This window comes from Suricata suricatta, chromosome 2 (genome assembly GCF_006229205.1).
Source record: "Suricata suricatta isolate VVHF042 chromosome 2, meerkat_22Aug2017_6uvM2_HiC, whole genome shotgun sequence".
In the NCBI taxonomy this organism is placed as follows: Eukaryota; Metazoa; Chordata; class Mammalia; order Carnivora; family Herpestidae; genus Suricata; species Suricata suricatta.
The window spans coordinates 42,898,577-42,907,148 of record NC_043701.1 but is presented as its reverse complement, the minus strand read 5'-3'; the positions used below and the strand labels follow the sequence as shown (position 1 = coordinate 42,907,148).

Sequence of the window (8,572 nt, the reverse complement as noted above, 5' to 3'; positions counted from 1 at the left end):
AAACCTAAATTTTTATTGTCATTATGATATTATTTATTCATAATCAGTTTTGGTCTATGAACTCTGAAGATAATGTATAATTAATTAGGTGTCAACAGTTGTTTACGGCAGACACAGCATCTGTGCTGTTTTCAGGTTAGTGAGCCTGCCTGAATACTTACCTGTATGCTTAGTTATGGTCAGTTGTTTGGGGGTGGAGTCTGTTATCCACCTGTTCAGGGTGGGCTTCGTGGGCATGCAGCCCATGCAGGCACACACCACCCTTGTTTGGTCACCATCATGAAATTCTTAATGTTTTTTACCTCTATTTTCCTTTTGCTCTGGGCCCATCAGATAATGTAGATGGTCCGGGCCTTGTCAGGATACTAATTTCTGATGAGTGGAGTAAGGTAACTGGGAGTTCAAATATAGAACAGAGTTCAAAGACAGAGCAGCTTTATGACCACTACTCCAAAGCCAACTGTAAGTTTCCCCAAAGTTGAAGAAAAAGGAATGCAGTCGCCATCAGTAAGAGCATGTCTGGGGACAGCTCAAGGGTTTCTTTCTGGGGAAGGCATCTTAGTTAACTGATGATGAGTGATAAGGCTTATCTGAGTTGGGAATATCAGTGCTCACTTCGGCAGCAGGGGTCAGCCAATTCACTTTTCTCCTATTTTCAACTGCAAGTAATTTCCTTATCCTGTATTTTTTATTGGATAGGAACCCTACAATCCACATGTACACATTAGCATTTTATTCTTACCTTTCCTATGTAGTATCTACCTTCTGTCATATCACACTCCATTGAGGGCACCTACCAGGCACTGTTTCCTGAGGTCAGCCTATGACTGAAGCAAGGAGAGGAGACCGGGGCTGTCACTCTGGGAAAAGCATCCTGTGATCTTTACATCCTCCAGTGAATGAAGATTTCCCAGTTGCCCACGATAATTTCAATAATTTATTCTAGGGGTGCCTGGATGGCTCAGTCTGTTAAGCGACCAGCTTTGGCTCAGGTCATGATCTCACAGTTCGTGGGTTAGAGCCCCGCGTCGGGCTTTGTGCTGACAGCTAGCTCAGAGCCTGGAGCCTGCTTCAGATTCTGTGTCTCCCTCTCTTTCTGACCGTCCCCTGCTTGTGCTGTCTCTCCCTGTCTCTCAAAAATAAATAAAAAACATTAAAAAAATTTATTCTAGAATTTAGAAAAAAAGTCTTCCTTTTGGAAAATCTTTTTTTCTTCTGGCTTTGAGACATGATATTGAAAGAAAGTAACCATGTCAAGAATTTTGTTTTGTGAGCTGTTAGACACCTAGATTTCCTCATTTGTACAATCAGAATACTGCCTACAATCGAAATAGTTTTGGAGGACCTAAGAAAGGAAGTATGGGGACAAAAGGGGAATTCATGTTTATTGAGCATCTGTTGATACTGAGGTAAATTTCATTTATTACTTCTTTTAATAATCACAGTCGTCTTGTGAAGGTGGCATTGTTGTTTCCAATAAGGGATCCCAAGTTATGGATAAAGAGCTTGAGACTCCAAGCAGGTTAAGCAACTTGCTCAGTGTTACACAGGTATTAAGCCATCAATTCCAAAGTCCATGCTCTAGTGTGTCATGTGGTATATTTAATCATTTCCATGTGGGACACAGACATCCTAGGATTTCTTTTGCAAAACCACAGTGAGATTGAAGAAAAAGGAGATTCATGCAAATTGTTTGCACATATTCATAATATACAGGTATATATTCACTATCATCCAATATTCATTGGGTATACACCTATCAGAAAGGGAGCAAAATCTTCTGAAGAGTTCCCCAAAGTATGTATTACATCTGAAACTTCAGTATCAGAGGAAGAATTAACTTTGTTAATTTGTTAACTTATACTGAAGTTCAATTTCTTTGCTATCAAATTCTAATGATTATTACCTTTTGCAGAAAAACTTTGGAAAATTCTCTTTCATGTTGTAAAAATGTTTTGTACATTTGCTAGTCAAAGCAGGACTATTGGTTGAATTGAAATCAGGGAGATTTGGCTTGTGTTGTGATGCTTTTATGTGTACTAGGTTTTCCCCCCTCCCACTTGAACACTAACCCTCTGTTGTAGCAGAGGAAAAATGTTTACTAATCTAAAAGTTTGTGTCAGATGACATATGTGTGATGTAATGACTGATAGTCATTAGTGTTCTAGAAAGGCACTTGGCTGATTTTTCTCTTCTGCAAAACAGAGGTTGTAATAGGCGTAATTTTAAACAGAGATCCTGTGGTTTGGAGTTTGCTATTTGTTACTTTTTATGTACTTAAAACTTCCTTCCACTTTGTTTATTTGTATGGTATTGATGTTAAAAATCATTTTAAGTCACGCAGAAGTCTAAGGGTTTTTTGGTCTGTGACTTTTTAAATGAGCATGATTTTGGCTGATAACCCAAAGGAATATGTGATGAAACATTCAGGCCTACTTTCTTCCTTGCCATTGGCAAGTACAAACAATATGCTGATAAGTTGAGAAGGAGGTATCAGGGATATGGTGATGTTGCTGCATTTATTTTTCTTCTCTAACTACTTAAAAGCTAAGAGTTTCTTTCTCTTATGAAGGGTGTAGAATAAACAAGTGAGAAAGGGACACAGAAATTTATAGCCATATGTTTGGGGATAAGTAGAAGTGGTAAGTTAAAAAATGGAGTTTGTATGTTTTTACCCTATAATTCTACTCTTGGCTATTTACCTAAGAAAATAGTTCACAAAGGAAAAAAAAATATATCCATCAGGTTGGCCATTTATAAGATTGATCACTGTAAACCAGTTTCCATGGTTAGAAATGATTAGTTTATTTTAGTGCTACCATTTGATATGATCTCTTCATACCATTATTTCATTTCATTATTTAAAAAACTAGAGTAATATAAACCTTTCAAATAACTGAAAAAAGCAGATTAGTATTTAGTAATCTTCAAATAATGAAATAGATGTATCTATAGTAGGTGAGTGTGCAAAGAAAGATTTGGAAGGAATATAAAAAATTGAAAATGGGGAGCATTTGTTTTAGATGATTATAAATTCTTAAGCAATTTCCTTTAATATTATGATCATAATTTGATAAGCATGAAAATAATTTTTCACAATATGTGAATGTACTTAACACTATTGAACTATATACCTAAAAAAGGATGATATATTTTATGTTCCTTGTACTTTACCACAATTTTTAAAAATAATAGCTTTTTTAAAAATGGGATGTGATCACAAACTCCTGTCTTCATCGGTATTTTTCTGAAGGAAGTATTTTCTCTCTCCCCTATATACCCTATAAACTCGTTTCTCTGTTCTCTGAATGTTTAAAACTTTGGATTATTGTTTGATACGTGAGTGAGTTTATTCCTATTCACTCAAAAGGGAGCAATTAGATAACTGAATGGTATGCTTGAGTGAATATATGTATAAGGGTGAGGATTGTCTTATTCTGTCTGACTCTAACCTCACTAGTCCCTCAGTGAAAGTAGAGAAGTGTACAAAGCTCTACTAAAATTATGTAAACTTTTCTTCATCTAGGTCAGAGTGCAATCTAGAATGTAATCTGCAAAGTATGTTTGTTATAAGTTTATCACTGATGTATTCAGTATATGTGTGTGTCTATAAAGTCTACTCCCAACAAATATACTTCAAGTCACCGATACGAGCCATGTATGTAATTTTAAGTTTTCTTGTAGCCACATTTAAAAAAGCCAGATGAAACAAGTGAAATTAATCTTCAAAAAATTTTTTAAGAAATGTTTTATATTTTTGAGGGAGAGAGACAGAGACAGAGACAGAGACAGTGTGAGCAGGGGAGGGTCAGGGAGAAGGGGAGACAAAGAATCTAAAGAAGGTTCCAGGCTCTGAGCTGTCAGCACAGAGCTGACGTGAGGCTCAAACTCATGGACCAAAAGATCATGACCTGAGCTGAAGTTGATGCTTAACCGACTGAGCCACCCCGGAGCCCCTATAAATGAAATTAATCTTGATAATGTATTTTATTTAACACTATAAAATATTATTTCAACATGTAATCAAATCGAAATTATTGAGATAGTTTATATTTTCTTTCATAATAAATCTTCAGTACATGATTTATTTTGTATTGTAGCACATCTCAAGCTCTGAATAGCCATATGTGGCCAGTCACTACCTTAACAGGCATTACAATTCTAGATAATTGTCACTCATTGTTTTATGTTGTTTCTTGTAATGTCTCTTTACTTATTTTTTCTTTCCTTTAATTCTTTTAAATTCTAGTTCATGTTAAGACTACTACTAATGCAGTTATTTTCACTCACTATATGTGAGTATCAGGCAGTGGAAAGCACTCTTAGATGTTTAGGGGACTACCAGGAACATTTGCTCACATAAACCATGCTTTTAGGTATTGTTAAAAAAAAAGCATCAAATTTTGTATCAATAGACTTGGGTCCTTGTTTCAGCTCTTTCTGGTTCTTTGATTTGAGGCCTGCCAGCTGGCTCCTTCCCTGTCATCTTTGGACCCCTGAGAACCTTTCTGAGCAGCATTTAGCATAGTACTTATCTTCTAGTAAAATTTCTAATAAATAGTTATTGTATTTGCATAATGGTTAAGGGCAAGGGACTTAGAATCCTAAGTTTTCATCAATTCAGAATTTCGGGAACAAATGGGCCTTCAAGGTCAGTCAGCATTTGTTTGGTGGACGCTAATGGTAGTCTGAGTAACTGAACTTTTTGAAACTCAATTGGTTTTCAAACAGATATACAAGTGCAAAAGAGTTTTATGACATTGGAGTTATGCTTCCCTGGATTTACATATATAACACTAATTGACATTAATGGGGGTTGTACATAAATCAAGGGGAAAACAGACCTATTAGCATATAAAAACATTCTATATTTAACATCCATCTGGTATGCCTTACTTCCCTGAGGCATATGTGTTTTTTATAAACCAAGTGCATACTTCTTTATCTGTACCCTCTTCAATCAGTATTTGTGCTTTCTGCTTGCTAGTGGTAGTTTGAATACCTACTAGATTGCAAATTCAATATGAATATTTTATTTTGGAAAATTTTTCAGATTCATAAATTTGATCACCTGGCTGATATAAAATAGTCTAAACCAACAGTAATTGGGGTACCCTCTTTTGCTAAAGTTTCTATTTGTTGTTTGATCTTTAAACAAAAGTCTTTTGAGATACATTCAGATACAAGAAGTTTCTAATATTCCAATAAAACTAATGAACAATGAAAATCTTGTCTCTTTGTGTCAGTGATGAGAGAGAAGTATATAACTGGCTTCTAATTATCTGTAATTTTATGAGTTTAATTTATGTTGTCTATCTTCCTGTTTAATCCTATCTAGCACAGTTATTCCTTTTGTATTAGTTTTCTGTAAATGGAGTTCTGAATGGTTTGAATTGTGAATTAACAATAATCACCATCCTTGCATCCCTCCTTTTTGCCTTCTTTTTCTTCCCCCACTTTCTCTCTTTTTCTCAGTGAAGGAAAACAAAGCCAGAGAGATTATTTTATCTTGCTTAACAAAAGAAAAAGATATGTGGTCTTTATAGGATTATCTGTGAACAGCCAAGTCATTATATGAGTACTTATATGTCTTTCCCTGTATATTTCCCTGAGTATTGTTTGAAAGTACCAAAAGTAATCAAAGGTAAGTTGAGGTGTTATATATTTAATTTTTTTTAAGTTTATTTACTTATTTTGAGAGAGAGAGAGAGGAAGAGAGAGGGAACATACCGGGGAAGGGCAGAGAGGAGAGATAGAATCCCAGGCAGGCTTTGTTCTATCAGTGCAGAACCCGATTTGGGGTTTGAACTCATGAACCTTGAGATCATGACCTGAGCCCAGATCAAGTTGGAGGCTTAACTGACTGTGCCATCCAGGTACCCCTAAAGAGATACTTTTGGGAGACTTAGCTATATATTCAGGAACAAGGCAGTAATAGGTAAAAGTTATTTAATTTAAAGAAATGAATTTTGAACTTTGGACTTTATTTTTATTTTTTTCGAGTTCCAAAAGGGCTTTATTAAATACAGAGGGGAGGGGTTCAGTCCTTCTTGGTTGCCTCTTTCCTCATGGCTGCCAGGACTTTGCTCAACTCCTCTCTTCCTCTTGGTACTATTGTGTGTCTCTGTCCTTTTCTTGATGAACTTGAGGATGCACTTGACTTTGGAGACCTTAAACAATTCCATGGCTTGCCACTCAGTACTATGGGGTGAAGCTGCACACCTCTCAGATCATGTCCTACATGAACTTGGTGTGCTTGGTGAGGCACCCAGGGTGGTGGCTGTGCCTCAGCTTGCTCTTTTCTTGGTCACCTTGTGGCCTTTGTTGAGGCCCATGATGATAGGGTAGCACAGAGCCATGGCTCTTGCTCCTCCATGACTTCCTCAGCGGAAGGAACATTGGGCTTTACATGGATTCAAATATATTGTCACTGTATTTGGGAATCATTAGTAGAATGTTGTGCAGTAAAATCAGCAGATATTTATCTTCACTATTTTCCCTGATGGACCACCCTATATTATTGTTATTTTAAAATTTCCTTTTGTATGATTTCTAAATCTCTTATAGCAAGGTATTAGATTCAGGGAAATCCAACCAGCCCTCTCATCCAAATATTGATTCTCTGCCTCCTTCTACCCCTATCTAGTAGTCAGTTGATTCTCCAGTTGGAATGATGGCCTCAAGAGGCCATATTCTTGGAGATGTTTTTCCCATGAAAGTGATAGATTTTCATGGGCCATCTCCCTCTATCTTTATCCCACCTTTGTGATTCAAGGTAAAAGTATGTAAGAGGATCAGCTCTTGCTAGTGAGGTCATGGACTCAAGAAAGCCCATAGGTCCTGGTCTTTATGATCTAATGTGTCAACTTCTTATTTGACATATTATATAAGGTGAATCTCCCGAATGTAATGATCTGTATTTTTAATTTGTTTTTGCCCTATCCCATTCTGAGACCATCAGAGCATCTCCATTGCTATCAGATTGAGCCTTCTCATTCTGGCATTCAAAGATCTCTGAAGAGTTGAACCCAGCTCCTTCTAATCTTAACTTCCACTTCTGCAAAATACACAGGCCAGTCAAGTTAGCTCATTGTCTAAAAAAAAAAAACAAAACACAACACTTTATTGGTGTATAATTTGCAGACTGCAGAATTCATCCATTGGAAGTGTACTGTATGATGAATTTGAATGTGTTTAGAGTTGTGCAAACATCACTCCATTCTAGTTTTAGAACATTACCATTATCCCCCACACATCCCCAGTGCCCACTTACACTTAATCCCCTCTTCTACCCCTAACACCAAGAAACTACTAGTCTACTTTTTGTCTTTTTAAGTGGGCCTTTTCTGGATATTTAATATAATTAGAATCATACAATAAGTCGTCTTTTGGATCTGAGTTCTTAATATTGTTGAGTTTCATCCAAGTTGTAGAACATGTCAAGAGTTTGTTCCTTTTTATTGCTGAATAGTCCTCCGTTGTATGGTTGTACCCCATTTGTTTTTATCAGTTGGCGGATATGTTGATTATTTTCAGTTTTGACCAATAAATGAATAATGCTGCCATGAACATGTATTGCATGTCCCTGTGTATACATATGTTTTGTTTTCTCTTGGTAGATTATTGGGAGTAGAACTGCAGGGTCATATGGTAAATTTATGCTTAACTTTTTATGACATACTTTTCCCTCAGTGTTATATCATTTTATATTCCCATCAGGAGTATATGAGGGTTCCTTCCTCTTCTTCACTTGATCCGTTTGATCTTCCACTAATTTCTGGAAAAATAACTCATTTGTCATTTGTTCTGGCAGTTACATGTTTGATTTCTCCCTGTCTCTGTTCCTTCCCTCTAGCCTATAAACATGCTGAAATATATCCTGATACAGACCTGCCTCCTGCAACTTTTCTTTGTGTTCGTCTTCTAGATGTGACCCATATTTTCTTTTCTCCCTCTGCACACTTGTCCCATCAGAACTTGTACACTTTTTATTTTCTCTGTTTTCTTATCTTCCACTTTATTTATCTGTCTAGTTTTTAAAATTTTGTTGAAAAACCCATTTAATACAAACTCTATTAAAATTTTAAGCATACAGTTTAGTTTTGTTGACAGTATGCACATTATTATATGGCATACCTATAGAATTGTTTTTCATTTTGCATGACTGAAACTCTACACACTGCACAGGACCTTCCCATTCCACCCCATCCTGCTTCTATGAGTTTGGTTACTTTAGATATCTCGTATAAGTGGAATCACAGAGTACTTGTCCTTCTGTGATTAGCTTACTTCACTTAGCATAATTTCTTCAAAGTTCATTCATGTTGTTGCAAATGGCAGAATTTCTTCTATTTTTGTGGCTGAGTAATATTACATTGTATATACATACACCACATTTTCTTTATCCATTCATCTTTTCACAAACATTTTAGAGTGTTTCCATATCTTAGCTACTGTGAATAATGCTGCAATGAATATAGGAGTGCAGGTATCTCTTTGAAATCATGATTTAAATTCTTTTGGATACTTAAAGGTAGGACTGCTGGATCATATTATAGTTTTATTTTAAATC

General features: G+C 36.1%; 1 protein-coding gene and 1 pseudogene across 1 annotated transcript in view; one reads left to right on the top strand and one right to left on the bottom strand.

The window, feature by feature from the left end:
* Window positions 1-8,572, top strand: part of BBS9 (Bardet-Biedl syndrome 9) — a 445,423-nt gene that overhangs the window by 252,875 nt on the left and 183,976 nt on the right. The gene's annotated exons all lie outside the window — the stretch shown is intronic.
* LOC115280409 lies at window positions 6,041-6,359 on the bottom strand (annotated as a pseudogene).